Below are 22,315 nucleotides of genomic sequence, written 5' to 3' on the forward strand. Positions count from 1 at the left end.
AGTTGGCATTTAAAAAAAAAAAACACCCAAAAAACACGCAGCAGCAGTTAGATGCATTTTAGGCACTTGGCATGAAGCAGTAATCACCACCTTTCTCTCACAGCCCAATATTGAAACGAGGGAAGAGCAAATGTTTGCTTTTCTGAGAAGGGCAATATTCCAACAGATGAGAAATAGAACCACCAAATATTGACAGAGTGTGAGGATTCGCAATCAAAGCGGCATAAGGTCTCTGTCCCTGTTGGGACTTGAACTAAGCACCTTCACCTCCTAGGAGTGCTGGGTCTATCAGCTGAACTGGTGGTAATAATCCTGTCTAAGGTCTGCAAACAGAGCTATCATGCTCACGAAAGAAGAAAGATGGCTCAAAAATTGCTGGGACTCATCTGTTTCAACAAAACTGCAAGTAGGGCATGGCTGTGGGTCAGCTCCAGCGAGTCAACAGGAGCCTTTCCACATATTTTGATGGGCTTTGAAGCAGACCCTTGAGCACAGCTGCTCACTTGTTAATACGCAAACCTTTAAATACATTCAAAGAATGCCTTCACATCTCCTCTACATGGCTGAAGTCGTATCCAAATTTCAGCTGCTTGTGTTCTATCTGCAAGCAGCATCAATGAAAGCAAGACGGATCAGAAACACAGATTTTTCAACCTAAAATTTGATCTACCAAATTTCTTCCCCCTCCGTCCCCCCTCCCCCAGCCTTTTCTTAAGCATCCCGTTTGCTTTACTGGAAATTACCATACCTGAGAAGATACTTTGGCCCATATATGTAACTTACAATCTTTCCACAGGCTCTTTTTTAGCACTGTAATTTACCTTTAATAATTAATAGCAAAGAAATTAAAAACAAAATCTCAGCATTTACATATGGGATTGTTAATCAACTTTCCAACTTGGTTAGAATTATGAGAACTCTCTTCAAGACCTCCCTAGAAAGGAGAGGTCTTCTGCACCTCTTCTGTATTGGACTATGTGCATAAATATGTACACGCACACACTCTTGAACCTTTGTAATTGCAAAATGAAGATACAGAAAACCTGTCTGCTGTGTTAAGAGTCAAAACACAAGCGTGCCAACTATTTGAGTTACAAGCGGCTACATTATTTTAAGTTTTAAAATCTAAGAACAGCGGGGGGGAGGGGAGGGGAATCAACCCTAAACCAAAAAGCTTAATTTCGTATTTTGAAGACATAAAAAAAACCAAACATATTTCAGAAGGCCACATGGCTTTGTGGTAGCAGGGTGGTTATTCCCAGCTTTGTTTTCTCAGCAGGGCTCACCAATTTGTGTGGAGAGGTTTTGTGCAGGTGAATATCCTTCGATTCAAAGAGAAACCCCAAGAGCATCACTTGACTCAACCTCTGATTTGGGATAAAATTTACAACTTTATTTTCTACAATAGAAAATCCATGTGGCTGGGATGGGATACATGTGCAGCAGAGAAACGGCACAACTTCCGTTCAGAGTTCGTCAGCTTCCCAAAGCCAGCAGAGGCTTCACAAAAGCACTTCTCTTACTATCAAATTCCAAAATATTTCTGCATATGCAAACAGACACCCATTAGTAATTCTGACAAGCAACAGTCTGTTCATATCTACCACTAAGCACAGACATTTTAAGAGATTTGGAGGCAGGAGCTTGGGGGGCGGGGGGGGTGTGTGTGTGTGCGCGCGTACTCAGCTATATATGCAGGGCTTTATCTGTATGACAAAGCAGCACTAAGAGAAAGCAATTTAGAAGCTGGCATTAACTTCCTTACTTTAATACCTCCAAGTTAAAAATCAATAGAATTTAATTGTTCAGTACAAAGTAATGTTTTGCTCAGAACTGAAGCAAAAAGAGTTTCCACGTTCTCTGCTAAAGCAAGCTCCTCAAAAAGTATTGAGTATCGATCAAGACTTTTCTTAGCAGTAAAAGAAACTCAATTTCAATCTCCTATAAAACTTGAGTTTCCAACAGAAAAATTAAGCAGTGCTCCAAGAATACAGTAAGAGTTGTCACCATTTCCCCCCCCCCGCCTTCCCACCCCCTCCAAAAAGTTTCTGGTTTATTAACTGCCTTGTCACCAAAAGCACGTGTCTAAGGGAATACAGTTCTGTCCAAGAGATCCTGCTCAGCTGTTAAGATTCTTCAGAGCAGACAAGAAACAAAGCAGGATTATTTAACAGTCAGGTGTTTTTTTTTTTTTTTTTTTACAATAGATTTAGTTAAAAATCCAGTGGTAGGAAGTTATAATAGGGACATTAAACAAGGCAATATATCTCTGGATTCTGCGTTAAAAAGACAAAAAAAAAACTCTCTTAAGATGTTTTGCAACTAGAACCCTGAAAGACTGACTTACTAAAAGACACATTACGGCCTTTGGTAACTACCCGCTATCACAGCTCCTTTGCAGCATTTAGTTTTCAAGAACACTGTCATAATGAGATCTCAGCATCCCACTGGGCAGAAATATTGGTTGCGGTTCCATTTAACACAGCTGCACAGCTGGTGTCCCAGGCAGAGCTTTGGCTCTTACGCCTCCAGGACCCTCCAAGGGCTGAGGACCAGGAGGCAAGAGACAGCATCCATCTGACAGAGCAAGCAGGAGCCTCTCCGCCAGCAGATTTACCATCCTGACCGGGATCCATCCGCACTAGGATGGAGGCTACGGCCTCAGGGAAGGGAGGGATGGGAGGACAGGGGAAAGCGAGCCCAGCAGAGCCATCGGGACAATCAGGGCTGGAGCACTTGACCTCAGAGTAGGGGCCAAAGGAAGTAGGCTTTCTCCAAATAACAACTCAGAATACCCAGAATCACAGAAAAGAAAAAAAAAAAAATGGAATAAGAGTTACCAGCTTTCAGCTGACCTAAAACATCCCTTACATTGCATTTTCCTCCTGTTCTTGCCCTACTCCTCATTTTTACAACCGCCTGATTTTCTTTCTGCCTCCTTCCTCCTACCATCACATCTAAGGACTCCCTGAAGTGGCTTTACAAAGTAATTCAGTCTCAGGCCCATTTATCAGCATGACTGATATCCGCCTCCCACCCAAACAGTGCTCAAAACAGAAGATACAGAGCCAGGACGGCTTCCAACATGCATTCAGAAGAGAGACCTACTCAGCACTACCTTTGTTTCCCCCCTCCTATATTCCACTGAGGAAAGGAATTTTCTTTCAAGGCTGGGGAAAAAGTGCTTCTTGCAGCATAAGTCTTTGCAGGGAGAACTCTTAAATCATCTGTGGAACAGCAAGTCGCTGAACAGACTAACAGCAGCCCATGTCCTCCCATGGTTTCTTAAGGATTAAGAAGTCCTCACTTTCCTCCAGCTGGCAGCAGATCCTTTAGGAAGGCATACAGAGCAGAGTATGGCCTGGGATGCTCTGAAAAGAGGCACATGATCCTTTTTTTACATCCACTTGCATATTGCCTGGGCTCAGCACAGCCCATTTCTCTCTCACTGCTTGCTTGGTTCGCTCCTTCCTCTTCCTGAGCTTCTCAAGTTCCCTTGTACCTTACAACTTGTACTTCTTTGCTACTGTCCTTCCCTTTCCACGCTCCTAAACAAGACTAATAGCCAATATTATCGGCAATTTAATGCGAGGATAACATTACGCAGACATTTGTGGGTTTTCTCACAGAGATGGAAACTCTCTTGGTCAACGAGCCAAACTGAAGACAGTTTGCTCCATGCACAAGTGAAATTTGGAAGGCTGCAGCTACCTTAACAGACTGCTGAGCTCGGCATTTTTCAACACAACTGGTTCCCTTCTGCTCAAGGCCATACACATTTATAGATCCTTATGCTAGCCAGGATCACATCTCATATTAACACAGGGAGTTTGTTCCCTGCTCTGCCCCAGATTGGTATGAAGCCCCCAGGACTGGGGCCAATGATGCATTTCTCCAGTTTTGAGTAGAAGACGGGACATTATGACTGGGAAACATCCATCATCTGACAAGTCTCATGTCTTAAAGATGCTGCTGAGGCCAGCTCTGGTCTGGCGGTGGCTGTCAACCTTGTGAGCACTCAAGAGACTATCCAAAGCCTCTACAGCCAGAGAGGAGCCCGTACAACCGAGGCAATCAGCTGATCCAGACAAGAATCTTCACAAAACAGGAGTTCATTCAGACTCAGGGGAGAAGAGTCTATTGATCTCGTGTTACATGCAAGAGTCTACATAAAATGCCTACCCCTTTCCTCACCAAAGCAGCAGGAGCTCAGAGCAGAGGCCTGCCCTGCCCTGAGGAGCTTTCTCTTACCTTGTTCAATGCATGCATTTAAAATATTATTATGTTTTGAAGGCTACTTACAGTGCTTGCAGTTTACAGACTACTGCAAGCAGGTCAAAGTCGTATTTTGCAAATCATTACATTTAATAAGATTGGTCCGAGCAGGCAGAGCGACAGTGCTATCAACCCTGTAACAGGAACTGGAAGTACCAATGGAGCCAGGCACGATCACACGAGATGAACAACCACAGGCCAGGCAAAGCTGCCATGGGTTTGGGCAGTGTTCTGGGTTGAGCGACACAGGACTAATTTATCTTCTAATGCCGGGGAAAACTCCACTTTTGGAAGACTCTAGTGTCTGAATTTGTGAAAATACTTACTTCATAGCCAGCTGGGCTCTGTGGGATGCAAGGTCTCGGTGTTTCCAAGCCTTGCCAGGTGCAGGGATGAGGAGGAGCGAGGCCTGGGCATTTGACCCAGGCTGCCAACAGGATTATTTCATACCATGAACGTCACTTTCTATATAAATTAGAAAGCTTGCTGCGTAGTTTCTCTCTCCCTTGATGGTGGTGGTCCAGAGAAACTCCTTGCCCCGGTACCAGAGCCCTGAGCCCTTCGCTTCCTCCCAAAGCTGTAGTGCTCGCAGTGTCCCACATCTGCTGTCCCCTGCAGGGGTGCACGGCTTCTACTGGTGGAATGGGCTGAGTATAATTCTTGTATATCTTATATTCATATCGAGATTAATACCGGTTCTTTAGTATTATTGTTAATTATTTAGTCTCATCCTATTAAATCTATTTGTATTTCAACCCTCGTGTTTCTTTGCTTTCCCCAGTGCCCCTTTCCGTGTGGGGAGGGGTCATCAGGTAGTAGAATAATTGTCTAAACGACAATAAATTGTTATGAGTTTTCTCAAACCGTAACAGGTAGACAGCCCGTATCCACAATACAGAGTAGAAATCGTCTTCTGGAGAGGCTTTCTCTAGTCACGTTTAATTACAGCAATGAAACAGCCCTCCTTTTTTTCCGTACAAAGACTGTTATGCTGTTTTATTTAAGCTGTGAACAAACGCAAAAATAGTTTAAAATACAGTGCTGGCAGAACAAGGATTTTCCTACAGTCAGAGGTATCAGATAAGCAACATTACTTTGTAGCACCACTGCCAATAAAAGGGTTAAAATTGGTTCTGTTTCACTTCAAACCAGGACAATCACGAACAGCCCCAACTCATTCAACATACCGTAAGAGAGAATAAATTGTCTTCATTTCTGATTCGCAGAATTTGAACACACTAAGTTCAGGTCTACAAAGCCAAGCCACCCGGACAGCAAGGATACATCCAGAATTTAAGAAGGTTTGAGTCCTAGCAGCCTTTTCACCTCTCCAGAAGACCCAAGTTTTTCAAGATGCCTTAAAGAAAAGTCTCTGCTTCTAGCAGAAAACATTCTAGATAAGTCAGTATTTCACCTACAAATATCTCTCCCCTCTTGTATATTTTGTCAAAGAAGTATTAGTATGTTTTTCCTTAAATGAAAATATAACAGCAACTGACATGCTGATTATTACCTTTTGTGCCTCGTGGACAGCACTGAGACAGTAAATCAGGATGAGCTAACATAATATACCAATTTATTCAGCAAAGCCAAATATTTGATGAAGCACAAACTGAAATTTAATCAAACAAGAACTACCTGGGAAATCCTGCCCTACGTACCAGCTATCTCCAAACAAACTCCTAAAACAGATATTTCTGCAAAAATACAGACAGACAAAACGTGCGGATCCAAGCAGGTATTGCACTAGGGTGGCACCGATCCGTGCGGAGCGTGGAAACATGCGTGTGCACGCACGTGCCCAGACACAAATATTACAAGGCAGACATGGACGTATTGGTGCAAATCCAGCAGAGGGCCACAAAGATGGTTAAGGGACTGGAGCATGCGACATACAAGGAGAGGCCGGGAACGCTCAGCCTCAGGAAGGCTCACAGGGATCTTATCGCTGTCTATAAATACCTGGTGGGAAGCAGTAAAGAAGATTGAGCCCGACTCCTCTCAGTGGTACTCAAGTGAAAGGACATGAATTGAAACCCAAGAAATTCCATTTAGACATGAAAATAAAAGCTTTTTTACTGTGAAGGTAGTCAAAACCCTGGAACAGGTTGCCCAGAGAGGCTATGGGTCTCCATCTTTAGATATATGCAAAACCCACCCGGACTCAGCCCTGAGCAACCAGCTGGAGACGGTGATCCTGTGCTGAGCAGCAGGTTGGACTACACCATTTCCAGAAGTCCCATCTCACCTCAACCTTTCTACAAATTCAGTTCCAATATCAACGCCATTTAACGGCTGCATAGCTCTCTACAGAGCAAGAAGGTGGAAAGTACCCTCTTAGACCATTTTAAACTGGAGACGTCTTATTCACATAAAACACACATGATAAAGATAGGAGGAACAACTTGCTGATTTAGAGGGTGGCAGGGGGGTGCTGAGAAGGGAGGTTCAGAAGTCAGATTAAACACTTTCTTTACTCAGGAGGAAAAACCAACATCTTATCTGCATAGCGTTGTGCTTCACCCACTCACAAGCTTGTTATTGTATGACAAAATCAAGAAGAATGACCCGGGTCCATTTTAAGTGCCCCCAGTCCCAGAAGAAATGCATTAAACTTTTTCTGTGCTACAACACAGACATAAATCAGTCACAAATGAAAGAGATAGTCTCACCTCAAAAAATCAATTCTTAACAACCTCTCAAATGAAAGAAAAAAAAAAAAAACAAACCTCTTTCACTTCCCAGCATTTGTGTATCTGCTATCACACCGTCTTTCTTTTAAAGAATACTTGTCAGCCGTGTGAAAATCAATGTCTGCCCTGCCTCGACGCATCCGTCACCTGCCACAGAGCACCCTCTGAAAAGGCAAGTTCCAGAATCCACTGAGGATGGAGACATCCCCAGGCATCTACCCTGCAAAAGCCACGTGACTGTGCTCCACTGCTCGTTCAGGCACTACTCCCATGCACAAGGCTCCCTGAGGCTGTTTATAACACAAGTCTGACCAGCTGCAAGGAGGAGAGGAGCATGCCCTTGGACCAGGGCATTGCTTCCGGGAATTTCCTTTTGCCTGAGGAAGCATAAAACTCATTCTAGGGGAGCAAGACATCCACATCCTCCAGTAAACCTCTTCAATTTAAAGTCAACAAGTTTTTGTTAAAGAGGCTGCACACAGTCCTTAACCCAGAGGAGCTCCCCAGAGGTAATTACAGCCACCTTCTGCCAACAACCCCAAGATAAACCATTATTTACCTTGGTGTCTTGCACACAGGGCTCTACAATGAAAGCACGGTTTCCTTTCTAACCCTGACCTCTGCGGCTACGAAAGGCAACAAGGGCAGAAGAGTTTAAGATACACTCTAAAATAAATTCTGGAAGACAGATTTTTTTTTTTTTTATTTTATTTTCCTTTACATACAGTGGTGGTACCACCAGTTCTCATTTCAACTCGTTAGTAGAGGGACTGGTATCTCTTCCTGCAAGGAAGAGCTGTGCATCACTCAGTGCTCATAAGAAACTTGTGGAAGGTAAAAAAGCACAAGCAGCTGTACTGATTTCACGGGTGGCAGTCAAGATCATACCAAACCTTCCAGATAAAGTATCATTTGATAGTATTAGGAGTGAGAGGGGAGCCAGCCTGAAAAGCACACTGCACTCATATTGCCTTCCGTCAGGACACCTCGAAGTATTTCACAAGTGCTAATTAAGCTTCCCCAGACTCCTGTGAGATAGAAAAGGAACATATATGCCATTTACAATAGACTTAATTGAGACATGGAAAAATGAACTTGCCCAGGGTTATAAAACAAGATGGGGACAGAGTAAGCTCAGAAGACCTGAGCCTCCAAATCCCAAATCCCTGATCTAAGGACTAGAAAATATTCATCAATTCCCCGCCTGCGCGTCTCTCAATACAGAAATGCCTGCGAGTATAAGATGTATTATGAAGGGAGCGCGCTTCTCCCACAATTTGCATGATTTCAGTACAACATTCAATAGGCTGCTTTGTCATCAAGGAAAGATAAAGTTAGCGAAAAAGGGCAAGGTTTCATTTTCACCTGTGAGATGACAAAATGCAAGTACAGTGAATCAGAGCTCTCCTATTCTCCTGGAAGACCAGGAGCACAGAGAGTGCAGAGGGCTGCAATATACTGACTTCTAAAAGATTAATTAACAGTGAAGTATCATAAAGGACTGGGGGATGGGAGGCCCTTGATTCACGTTCATCTTAGAATGCATTTTTTAAAATCATTTCCCTTGTGTAATTATACATATATTACAGATAATGTTCTTGTACTCGATTCGCCCTGCTATAAAATGGCAATGTAAACATTTTCCTCCTCCTTAACATCTTTGGCATCAAAGTTATGATCCGAAGAGAGGCATCCTGAAGAATAGTATTCAATACAACAAGTAATTCTTCATCTGTATTTACTTTCTTTTTAAAACATTAAAGCAGAAGGAAGAGAGAAGAAAGAGTCACGGTCAAGTCCTATATAAATATCAGCTTGAATATGTGATTCCCGCTCCTGTTGCCTTCTGCTATTTCATTACTGTGTCCTATGGACACGTAACATCAATAAACTGCGGTTTAAGTTTCCACACTTCTGTTTTGTCCTGAGTTCCCATAGAAGAAAAGTGGTAAGTGCCATCTATTTCTGAACAATTAACTAAGTCTGACACAAGCAGATATCCTGAAAAATGACAGCCTTTCCTTCCTGCATGAATTAGATGCCAGCGGAAACTAAATCCATGGCAGTAAGAAGGAAATTTATTGATCCCACCACGCTTCTCCCAGCTTTTAGTGACCTGTCACAGGTTTCTTCCATGACCTCGAGGTCCTTAGTGCTCATTCCGGGCAGAAGATGCTTTAACACGCAGCAGCAGCGGGCAGGCCTGCGATGTGCCTGTAGCTGGCTGGGATGAGCTTCAGGATCAGCCTTGGGAAAACACAACCCAGGAGCTGATGGCAGCCCAGTGACACCAGAAGATCCCCTTTCGCTAGGGCTTCCCACCTTGTACCAACACAGCATGGCTTAAAGCCACCACAGCGTTGTCCTCCACCCATCGAACATGTACGATATTTATTTTTTAAGACAGAAAACTCTAAGAAAAATCCTCTTAGAAGGAGCTCTACCTTAAACATTTTTATTCACTGAGTTTTTCTTACCTTCTTACTCTTCTTAGCAGAGAGCTGTTTCAGGGGAGAATTTAGAGAGAATTCTTAAATAAATCCACTCACCTTTATGGCCTTTGCATATTTATTAGACGTCCGCTGTGAGCACACAGCCACACACACCTGCTGTTACGCCACAATTAATTCCTAGAACATCACCTAACAACGCTGATGGGCATCACAGGAAACACATCGTACACGGGAGGAATGAACGGCCACTATATGTGGCTGGCAAAAGAAACGAGCCGAGTAAGGCAAATTAATTGGAAGCCTGAGGGCATAAAGAAAACGGAGAAAGTTTTGAAGAAACTTGTATTTGTTCTCTTTAGCACCAGAATAAGGTAAATACTGAGAAAAAAAATAACAGAAGAATAGAATTGAAGTTAATTTTCAGAAGACACAAATTCCCTCAAGTTGACTGATAAATAACACAGTATTTTCTCACCTCCTTTTTTCTTTAATGAGATTCAAATAATCAATTATTCAATTTGGTTACAACAGCGCTGGTTTCCCCACCCAGCTCTCTGCTATTTCAGTTAAAGCGAACAGAGCACAGGATGATCTTAATTGCATACAGGATGCTGGTTTTGATCCAAACAAGAGATACGAGTTCACCATGAAGCATCACATAACAAACACGTTTATAAACAAGTAATTCATTATAGTTCAACCGTCTGCTTTCAGGTCAAGTCTAAGCCACAAGACGATTCTGCGCAACCCTCCATGATCACCATAAAGAGGAGTTGTTCGCACAGCTCACTCTGCCTAAGTATCTAAAATTTTTGCCCTTATACCTACTTGATCAGTTCTGGGGTGATATTGGACAAAAAAAGAAGAGGCAGGGTACTACACAGTTGTGCAGACCTGCTCATAATTGCAACGTGGCAGACAAACCCCTCATCGGTACACTCATGCAGGCAAAAAGAAACGCCCCTAAATTACTGTCCAGCTCTCACTGGTGATGGGCTTCCCTATTACGAAGGGAGACTAAGAAAAAAGTAATGTTGTTAATAAAAATCAAGCTTTCTGAAGGGTATTAATTGTCATAGCACAAGGCTGTCCACAAAACCCTGTATCAATTCTCTTGTAGATTTGACTTTAAAAAAAAAAATAAATTACCTGATCGCATACTCTTCTCTGCCACAGGACCTTTTGTTGTTGCATGCAAAAGATGGATGGCACTTACTGAATGAGCAGCTATTCAATATTTTGTTTTATTCTTATTGTTAGCTCCGTGGCCCCATACATTATTTACTGCACACTATGCAAACTGATCTCCACAGACAGAATTATTAATTTCCTCTGGAATTTCTCTACAGCTATAGAATTTCTGTTCCTTCGCAAACATTCACAGATGCCCCCCACCTCCCAGCACTGCGTTCAACCCTTCCCATTTTAGGGACTCAAAGAGGGATGAAGGGAAGATGCTCACGTTAACTCCATGTTCCCCATCTGAAGCACCCAGGGGTTTTTCCAGAGTCCTCAGGGAATCTGCATCAATCCCACGACACGTGGGAAGCACAGCAGCACTGCTTTCAGCTGCAGGCGGGACTTCTAAAGGCCTTTTGGATGTCACAACCAGGACCCCAGCTGAGGCCCCTGCCGGGTAGCAGCTCGTGCTCACCTGCCAAAGCTTCAACAACTGGCCCAGATTTTTTTGGGAACTTTGATGCAGAAATAGGACATCAAATGCTTAACACTCCTCCCCTCTCCAACTTGTACATTATGTACTTTTTTTAGCACCTACAAATCACCCCACTTATAGTTGGCGGGGGTTTTTGTTTGTTTTAAATACTGCATTCCCTATTTGCTCCCAGGTTACATCAAGTCTGAACACAGATTGGGAGGGGAGAAGGAATTTGGAGGGGGACACAAAATGCAATCACGCAATCTTGACTTGGCTATAATACTGCTGATATTTAACTGATATGCAACAGATATTTAAAACCAGTGAATTAAAACCAGTTTATTTTAACTGTTTTTAATTAACTGTTAGTATGCCTTAACAACCTTACACTTATTATATGCTAAATACAGCATCCTCTTTTTTTCCTCAGTATACCTCCTCCTCCTTTCCCTCTTCAACAGCATCATAAGAAAGTTAGAAATTTAGAGAAAAAAAGCCTGCAGTGGATTATTCAATTTGTTTCCTCACAGAGTGCAGCACTTTTTTCCCCTCTACAGAAGAGAGTCAATTATTTTGTCCTGTCTAAATTAAAATGACTCGGCAACAGAGTTTCCACCATTTCCTTTGGGATACAAGTTTTACAGCCTCATGGGTCTGCAATAAGATTTCTCCTAATGCTTAAAGTAAATTATTCTCTTGTTTCAATCTCATTCTATTACGCTAGGTGCACATTAAATAATTCTCCCTTGTTCCCCTTCCTTTCCTCCGAGAGGTGCTCTCCCTTTCACAGCTCCATTCTCAGTTACAGGTCCAGAAGCTAAACGTATTTAGGTCTTGTAAATCTTTGCTCAAAAAGTGGAGAAACTGCCACTTGTGGGTATTCTCAATGCTTTAATTTGTCACTCTCAGGAATAAATTGATGTTCAGGGCTAAGGGGAGTATGCCAGACAAAAAAAAATCCCAGACATACTTTGTTTTTAATAAAAAACACAACTACATACACAGCAGGTGGCATATCTACCTTTAGTGTACTTGCTTCTTTTCAAATTCATATTCAGTTCTATACAAATATGCCATCAATTGTCAGTCATCTCAAAATACCAGCATTAATCACTCCCAGATTTTTCCCATCCACTCAAAAATAACTGTGTATACATCTACTCTGGATCTATATTGCAATGCTTCCCAAGATAGGGGCTAAATTTCTGCCTGTGATTTGTAACTCTGACATTATTTCTCCAATTTACAGTTCTTTAAAATTTATCTTCACTAAGAAAAAACTTACAGAGGCACTACCTTCTAAATTTCCCCTGAACTTTAATGGAATTGTATCTGAAGTCTGAGGCTGATGAGCAATCTTTCTGCCATCCCCTACACTGTGTTAGGGGTAAATTGTTATATATGCTATATAATCCAAACACTCATTCTGTACTCTCTTCAGAAATTTGGAAAGCAGGATACGCTCCAAACTTGTGCCGTGTATTGATAATGTTTCTGTTGCTGCCCGCACTCTCTGGGTCCCAAACTTCTGCAAGTCACCCTGAAGTCAGTAACCACTGGGAATTATACTAAGTCACACAAGGAAATTTAGTACTTCTTTCATTGAAACTCTCTCACATTTATTTAGCATTCTGTTAGCAATAGAAGTTCATGACCATGGAGCTTTTTGGGAGGGTGGAAGGAAATAACACTTTTCTTTCTCGCCACAAGGGCTCTTTACATCAACAAGGGCATAGGAACCACTGGAAGGATGAGAAAGCCTCTTCTAAATTAAACAAGGGAGTGATTTAATATAGATAGCTGCTGAATGACCCTCAAGCACCACCAAGACTTTGTTCCAAAACGTTTACTTCTCAGCCGTTTTGAGAAATAATTTTGTATTACTGCTAGAAAAGCATCAAAGCACAAGAGTAACACCGATGTCCAATGCAGCTATACACCGTATGCTAATTCTTTACACTAAACACGTGCAGGAGTGTAAATAAGCACATTATAGAACATCAAAAACTTTGGCACATGGAAAAGCTTTATTACAAAAGATGCAGAGTTCAGAATTTACTTTAAAAGGGTTATTTTTGCTTGGTAGGTTCATTTAAGGACAATTAATTATACTTTCTTATTTTTGCAGGCTCTGGCCTTGGCAGTCTCCAGGGTTATCCCTGTGCCAACAGAGACAGCGTGTTTGTTTATTTCCAAGCTTTCCGCTTCTCCGATTATCGCTACCACGTGCTGATATTTGTTAGTACATACACCATCTCCCATTTTTCATCATAAAAATATATTTACTGTTTGTCTCGGCGACCCCATTGCTAACAAAAATAATTTATTCAGGAAGCCAGAACAGTGTTTTGACCAACATTTTCATAGTAGAAATCCCTTTTAGAAGTACACACATAAGACACCCTCCAAGATTTATTGAAACCTGTTATTTTGTACTAGATTATATGGAATATTTTTTTCCCCCCATTCATGCCGAAATAATTGAATCTCAAGAACTGCAGAGGAGCTGCTTGTTTTTGAACAGCTGTTTTCCTACAAATTGATTTTCAGATCACATTTGTAGAAACTTTTCAACTAGTCCTAGATTTAATGAAATCTTTTAGGTTTTTTTTTCTCCCCAACAAAAATTAAATAGCGGCTCCAATTCAACTGGGCAGCGCCCGGACAGTCAGCAGCATCCCTGGCAATAACTATCTGCCTGTATTTTTATGCAGGAGTAACATGAAATAACTGTCTGGCAAGCAAAGCGGCCATCGCTGCTTCTCTACCTGCCTTTTGCAGGCAGGACGGGAGCAGAGCGCTGCAGGGCACTTCCGAGAGATCCATTTGCCCTAAAGGGAATGAGTCAGTGCTGGCAACGAACAGCCAGAGCACAGAGAGCTGTAAGCCACCAATCTGAAAGTCAAATTTATCAGAAGGTCATGTCCTGTTTAGTCAGCGCCAATAACGCAATGAAAAGGTCTGAATCAAACCAACATTGAAGTTCAAAAAAAAAAATTTTTTTTTGAAGGGAAGGAGCAAAGATAAGCAACAGGCTCATCAAAAGGCTTTAGCTTGCTGATGGAGAGGATGACTTCTGGATATTTTATTTCATTTGACCGCTGCGCAAAACTGCGCATCGCATCCGGGCTGCTGGGCACAAGCTGCAAACTGAGCCCAAGGATGCGCTGAGGTACCCAGGCACGGTCACTATCCCCACGAGCTGCGCTGGTACGGACAGGGATGGAGAGCAATGTATTTCAGAGGGCAAACATATCAAAGTCTTTGCCTTCTGCATACTTATTCCTTTCATTACTGAAATAAACAGCACGCAACTGTAGTGTGAACACAGGAAGAGATCTCTGAAATATCAGTTGAGCTGGAGAAACAACAGGGAAAATTGGTTCCATTGTGTTTTAGGCTCTTAAAATATTGGTGACTGGCAAATTTAACATATAAAGCTCATACTCTTTTCTAAGCAAACTTAGAAGGGCTTACTCATAAATTTAAACTATTTGTATCAGTTTGGTTTGTGAAGAGATACACTCAACCAGTTTGAGAAAGCGTTACAGTAAAATTAAGGATGGACAATGAACACCAGGCACTGCAGCCCATGTTTTGGCCTAAGGACCAAAATTTGCTGCAACGAGCTGTCTAGCTATAACTTTAGCTGACAGTTAACATACAGGGAGGGAGATGACAGAGACGGTGGCAGCCGCAGCCACAGCCACCTCCTAAGTCCGCGAGCATCAGGAACAGCAGCCAATTTCTGAGCTTCATTTTATGTCTGCTTCCTCACCATTTCCATCCTGCCAGGCTCCCCTTACCTTTCTTATTTCTTTTCATAGTTGCTCCTTTCCCTCTTCCTACTGCTATAATCTCATCGCACTCGCTTCCCCATCATATTCTCCACGACCAACCCCCAACCAAACACGCCGGCATCCCATCAGCTCCCACCCTTGCTGCTTGGCTGCGACACTGCTCCCGTTTCTTCTATTTTTTCCTCTCCTGTACAACTGCAAGATGAAAACATTCTTCAGGGTGCAAAAATGAGTCATTTGTGCCTCTGAAGCGTTTAACGCAGTTGGCTCTTCAGATGTTTCAAAGTTACTATACAATAAAGCCATCACATTAGGTTTAATAAACAATCTGGAGGAAAAAAGGGACTTTCTATTAAAGATGCTCACTAGGAGAGATGACTTAATACCGTTACAAACTGACAATTGCTTCTCAAGTCCAGAACGGGAAGAAAGGCAGCAAGTTCTTCTGCTCAGCCAGCTTTCAAAGGCATCCAAGCTAAAAGCTAAATCAAGCAGGTCCCCCTGCTAGAACAGAAACGCAGGTACATACACCTCTTGCAAACAGGCGGCCTTGCATGGAAAATACTAGAAATAGCTGGTGAACACGTATATTGGTGCTTTTCAGTTCTTAGGAACAAAGAGAGAGAACAAAGTAGTAAAAATTCTTGACACCAACCCAATGCAGCCAAGTGTGAAGTTATACACATAGCCTCTTGGTTTAGCTTTTTTGTTTTGTTTGGGTTTGGTTTTATGTTTGGGTTTTGTTGTTTTTGGTTTTGGTTTTTTTTTTTTTTTAATATGTCTCTTTCAAGCCACACACCTCTGAACAAGTATAAAAACTTGAAATATTTCCCTGAAAAGCAACCAATTGTAGTGGAAATACATTCCACTTTAATAGAAATGGTTGTTGATGAAACTGTAGAGCATTGAATTCGCACCTAGAAACGCGGAATAAGATTTGGGCTGCCAGCACGTAAATGGGTGCACATTGACAGAAAATCCCTATTCTGGAGAAATGAACCATCAAGCGCAGCAGCTTCCCATCTTGCTGACAGAAGTGCTCTTCTGCTTATCCAGCAAATACTGCTGCAATTCCAATAAGTGTATTTCTAAAGGAAAAAGACCCTTCTATACAGCAGTCAAATCGCTGTAATTCCTGTCTTCTTCCCTCACTTCGTCTTCACACCCTACTTCTACTAGGTGGTCACAGCCACACACGCCTTCTGCCAAGAAACACTTTTACCAACCTTCATTATCAACTAAACAAACCCACGTAGCACCGATAACATTCTCAACTCTGTGCTTTTTCATTAAGAAAAAAAAAAAAGAACCTGAAAGCACACTGCATGCAATTGCTCTATTTGCCTATTTAAGCCTTTTTTCCCCTGTTTGCAATGCTTCTCCCTCCGTTATTGAGGAGCTGACCTTTGAGTCAATACTAAAGGAATGAAGATTCACACACACGCAGGTTAAGGTCGTTCCAGTAACAGAGACAAATTCAGTAGTACTAGAGTCAAAAGCACAACCTTCCAACAACGTCAGCCCCAGCACAGTGTGTAGCCCTACTTCTAACTCAAGCAGGTAATGATCTTTTCTTCAAATTCAAAGAGAGAAGGATTGATCCCCAACATAAAAATGGATAAGGCCTGGATTATTAAGCTGTAATGCTCTTGATGATGTTGTTCTTTACAACATTGCAGAGAACAAGTGGTGAAACAGCCCTCCTTTGCCCAATGTACGGTTGTATAAGCAGCCAAGAGCTGCTTCCCAGTGATTTAACATAGTCACTATCCAGGAATGAAGCTGAGATTATGACAAGGATGTATATAAAAATACATGGTAAACTGTTTTCTCTGTTATGTTGGATCTGAAGACAGTTCAGCTAACAAAACATGAGATATGGGATACTTTAAGCATTGCAAGTACAAAGGAAAGAGCACAGCTGAATAAGAGGTTTGCATAACCATAGGCTGCTCAGGCTGCAGCACTGATCTGTGCCCACACAACATCATCAGCTGTCAAACCCCACAGCCTTTCTGCGAGATCAACTCAAAAATATCAAGGAACAAGAGCCAGGTCCCATCCTCTCAGAATTCACAAGCAGCTCAATCATTCTTTAACCATATGAGCCGCACCACTTCAAGCCATGGCAGAATTCATCCCGTTGGCTTCAATTCCCAAGCCCTCAAGTCCCAGGGAGATCTATCTGGAGGGGGGGTGGGGGGGAAGGAATCAAGCAGCTGACCTTGGATTGATTTACAAGCACAAGTTAAAAGAAAACAAGAAAACCAGAGGAGACCAAGCACTATATAGGTTTACTCTTCCTGGGGTTTCTTGTCCTATTTACCAGGCCTTGTTCACAGGTGGATATGCTTCTACTCCCCAGAGTTACATCAGCTTTAACTGTGGCCATTAAACAACAGTTAGAGTCTTCTTTCTCCAGAAGTCCTTGTTTTCTTTAACTGACTTATCAGCATTTTCTTCTAGAGCATGCAATGCCCTGCCATCCAGCTTGCAAAGTACCCGACATCTCTGAACCATGGTATGATAGATGGGATGTATTTATCGGATATTAAAAAAACAAGTGGATCTGATTAAATGATGTATAGTCTGATTAAGACGTAGTAATTGTCTCTTCCACCATGAAGAGATACGATCTTTAGAGCTTGCAATAATGAACACTAGAAGCAATTGCTTGTTACGCAACAAGCGTACAGAAAGACAGGGCCAGGTTGTAAGATGTCCTTTACCGATGCCATCAACACCATTCACCACCTTTGCTCATCTGCTTTGGGGCACAAAAGGTTGCTCTTTTCCTTCATAACTGCCTGGAAAGAGCAAGTGGCATTCAAAAAGTAAGCAGCAACACAGGGTCAAGGTGGCAAACAGTCAAGAGACAGGTAAGAGTTTCCCCCCAAAAGCAAATGGCATCTAAATGAAATGATATCCGAGCAGCACTAGCCAGGACAAACAGGGAGCACACCATCAGAAGAAAAAATAGAGAACTCGGAAACATGAATAGTATCAGAAAAAAAAAAAAAAAAGAAAAAAGAGAGAGAGACTCTTGGCCAAATACACTGGCTTAAATGAGCTAATTAATACTGCTCCATAAAGTGTTCAGAATTACCATAAAAGCCAAACACACCGTATTCTTCTCAAGAATGACACCACGGAGCCAAACAATGTCAACCCACAAGCCGTTCTTTGTGGAAGTGGAGCCCTCTGGTAGCGAGGCAACAGGAGGTTTCTAGCATCACAGCGGGCAATCTGGACTACAACTTGGGTCAGTTTATAACAGCGAAGGACCTCTATATGCTGCTCCTCTAAGTTCTCTGCAAGGAAAACCTCCCGCTATGAAGGAACCTACATGCACCTTTGAGAAGCTTCTTTACATATTTTCTCTAGGCATTACAAGACACCAAGGAAACAGACTGAAGCAGTTTCCATAAAAAATTAAGACATCTCTCTCTAAAGGACATATGCTCTATATAGCAATACACACACGCACTCCTGCTGCTCATCACCCAAACATCACAAGAGTTTTTATGAATGTTAACTAGGCTTCAGCATTTCTATGGCAAAACAGATAAGTATTATGGCTTTTATTGATCACATTAGTGAGCAAACCCATATGATACCTCAATCAGATTTTGGCAGGGGGATTTCAGATGGCATCTGCCCTTTTTTCCCTTTTCTAATATTAAGGCCACGTTAAGTCAGTCTCAAATTTGCTCATTGCCAAAATATTTAAGCTCCGATGCTAACATTGCACGCCTCTCTATTCTACATTCAGCACTTTCCATTCAAGCAAAGAACAATACCTGCCAATATGCACTCGTTTACCTCATTTATAAAATTATAATGAAAATTACCAGAGGCATAAAACAACTATTATGACAAATAACGAGCTTAAAGAAAAACCCCATACACATACAGAGAGAGAATCAGTGAGACACTGATCCTTCTATACAGAACGTTATTCAAAAGAGGGATTGTCAGTGCAATGCTGAACAGATCAATTTATTTCCTTTTCTTCTCTCCACTTAACTGGATTTTATATTCAAAAGTAATTGTTCCTGTAAGAAACAACCCTTGCCCATATCTTTCGAGGTTCACAAAGCCTCAGACCTACATCTTTACCACTATACGGGTTTCCATGGTAACAGATGATGGTACCTTCTAAAAAAATACTGTAATATTCTACAGTAAGTGTCCCAAATCGTTCCCATAATATTAATGAAAGCTAGAGCTCACGGGCCTGCACATCGAGCATAACAGACTAAAAAAGTACAATTAGACAAGAGCAGAGCTGAGGGGCTTTCAGAAGGGCGGGTGGTGAAGAAGGGCTCTGCATTTGTAAGAGAGAAGGATTATCAGATTCACAAGCGCCTTTATCCACACACTGACCTTTCCCTGCCACTGTCGGAATAGGAAGTTTCACAGCATCACCTTTGTAATATCAATTGCTTATGTATTAGAAAACAAATCAAGCCAGCCAGGAATGAGAAATAAAGTTGAATTGTCGTGCTAACAGCTCCCCAGAGGGAGGGAAAAGTGATTATTGAGTTAAACGGCTGCATTGTTAACAATTGCCACACAGAGTGGCTTGCTCAGAAAGATCCATTTTTCATTGCCAATTTACTGACAGCAAGATCTGTGACTAAATGAACTCCTAGTAAATGAATTAATCTTCCCCCAAAAAATTCCTTGCAGTTTACTCCCCTTTCATTCTTCCCTCTTCCCCCGACAAACCGTGGGTAATGAACTATCAGCTGCCCTAACTTTCTAACGTGGGAGCAGTCTTTGAGAGCAAACAGCTACACGTCCAAAGATTCGGGGGCTCTGCCACAGCGAAACAAGGAGCAGGATAATGAAAAATTCAAGCAAACATTGACCCGTGTGGTTCTTCTGATGGCAAAGTAATCTGGTGTTCGGGTGAACAGAACCAATGTAAACCCACTGTCCTACTTTCCCCCTGAATGCTTTTTCACAGCTACAAATGACTTTAATCTCTCTATTCTCCGCTCTGTCGTGCTAAAAATGGACGCAAAACAGACCGTAGCAAAGCGCACAGCAACTGCAAGAATGCTCCACGTATTTGGTGGGAGAAAAACTGCACGTGTGCTTCAAGGAAAACTTCCCCATAAGCAAAGTTCCTTAATTTCTTAAATCCTGAAAGAATCAACAATTACTAGAATTACAGTAAGATATATAATACTAGAAATAACTGGTGTTACTTCTCTCTCTTCTATGGGAAAGTAGAGAAGTTAAATTAGCAGCCGACCCTAAAGCTAACAAAAAGTTTAGAACCTCAAAAGCATACCTTCAGTTGTAAATAAACACAGAGACTGGAGGCAACTGAGGCTAATTGTCAGGGAGAAGAGTTATAAGTAGAGCAATGCAGAAATTACATAGAGAAATAAATGTTAACCAGCTCCCTCAATATGAAACTAGGTATTTCCAGGAAGAAGCCATCAGCATTCTGACGTCGCTTTGGACTATTTCTAATTTTATATGTTGTGGATAATACGAAGAAGCGGCAGCAGCTGTGCAACTCGGGTAGGAACTTCATACCATTTTGTCTTGACTTTGGGCTTTCCTACTTCTTAGCCCAGCTACCATATAAGAAAATAAATCAAAAAACACAAGCAAGCCTCTTGTACTGTGATTTCTCGGGATGTTTAACAAAAGGCTGCTGAATAAATGCATTAGGCTTTAAAAAATAATTCAATCAGAAAGAGACAAGAGGTATTTGCATCCTAATAGTTATGGAGACAGCACCACCTGATGGAAGATGGGAAAACGCACCGACGGCATTAACTGGAGCCTCTCCAAACTTCACTGAAATGTTAGAGACAAAGTGCATCCGACAAACTTCGCTTTTTACCACAAAAATATCAGCTATATGAACAGAGTCCAGACCACTACGCTTCATGCCAGATATATAGTCTAAGAGGAGAAAACTTTCTTTTGACTTCATTAATAGAAGCAGCTCAAAAAACATTATTTATTCAAAGAAGCTTCCCTTATTTTAAATGGTAAGGAGTGCACCAAAATAGGAGGTGGAAGGTGACAAGTAGTGATTAGGAAGCTTCATGGTCACTGATGACTAAAAAAATATTTCATGGCTTTCTGAAAATAACGAAGACATCTGACTAATACCCGAACTTGCATGTGCTTAGCTCACATAGCTTATATTATACTGCTATTTCCCTCAAACTCGAAGTGTTTTCTGCCCCCTTAAAAGTTCACCATTTTCACAGAAAACTCTTTTTCCTAAGCATCTGGCTAAATGATTCATCAAAAGCCGAGGATCTAATCTCAATTGATATGACAAGTGTCGAGAACACGAAAACACAGTTGGAAGAGAGAGAAAAAGAGGAAAAAAAAATAAAATAGCTCCACATATTGCTTACTCAATGAAGCAGCTATTTAACTAGGTTAGATTTCCCAGCCTTACTAATAAATCTGCGGATCTGTGCAGTTGCCTAGCAATGTAAACAAGATCCCATGGTGGTGGGATGAGTACACCATCTCCTTCCCCGAGCTGACCAGGGGTTTCCTGCACCCACCCGGCCCTTCACACCCCAAACTTTCTTCTGAGCCATATACTGCACTGAGGAGCTCAGTTAAAGGTGTATATATAGTGCTCTGGCTGCAGGCTCAGCATCCCCTGCACTCTGCACTATTGCTGGTTTAAAGCTGCGAGACCAAGTCATTTGAGCTCTCGGTCTTAACTGAGACAAATCTGCCACTGTTTGAGAGGAACTAAACTTGGGCACATCAGAGGTATGAAACCACACCTCAAGCACTAAGATTTATCCCTAAACTAAGCAATGTTGCACGCAGAATTTTTACAGATAGGTGGAAAAAAATATGTAAAAAACCCCAACTTAGCTAGATATATGAAGTCAGGAGAGAAGAAAAAGTTATAACTGTTTATCTTTTAATATAAAGAAAAACTGCAGTAAGAAAATTAACGCCGTATGAAAAGATCCAAGGGAAAAACCAAACCACAACATATCTTTGGTTTACCTACAATATAACACAAAAGGAGAGAACGAGCTCTACGAGCACCTGTCATCTTCAAGTAATTCAAAGTACGCCTAAAGGAACTTGTAGTAGTAGGAAAATAGCTGGCTACTATTAATGTACACATGCCAGGGAGCAAACTATTCCTTAACATCAGAGAAAGTGACAACTGGGAAGGAGCCAGTCCATGTAGCTGAGGCTCCCCCCGACCCCCCCCCCCCCCCCCCCGGAAAGTTACTTGAGCTGTGGGATGCGAAGGGGGTGAGAAAAGCTGCTCCAACTTCTGCGAGCAGCCCCTGAGCCCTTCGCCCGGCAGAGAAAAGGCAGCGGCATCCTCAGAACCCAACTCCTTGCCTTGCGCTCGGAGAGACTGTTGACTACAGAACGGACTCAGATGTCGTGAATCCAAGAATAAAGGCGATGCTT

The 22,315-nt window shown here is 42.0% G+C and overlaps 1 protein-coding gene across 1 annotated transcript in view; it reads right to left on the reverse strand.

Annotated features, from left to right (window-relative positions):
- PTPRT (protein tyrosine phosphatase receptor type T) overlaps positions 1-22,315 on the reverse strand; it is a 462,729-nt gene that overhangs the window by 439,961 nt on the left and 453 nt on the right. The gene's annotated exons all lie outside the window — the stretch shown is intronic.

The sequence above is a fragment of the Rissa tridactyla genome, chromosome 12 (genome assembly GCF_028500815.1).
Source record: "Rissa tridactyla isolate bRisTri1 chromosome 12, bRisTri1.patW.cur.20221130, whole genome shotgun sequence".
NCBI lineage: Eukaryota > Metazoa > Chordata > Aves > Charadriiformes > Laridae > Rissa > Rissa tridactyla.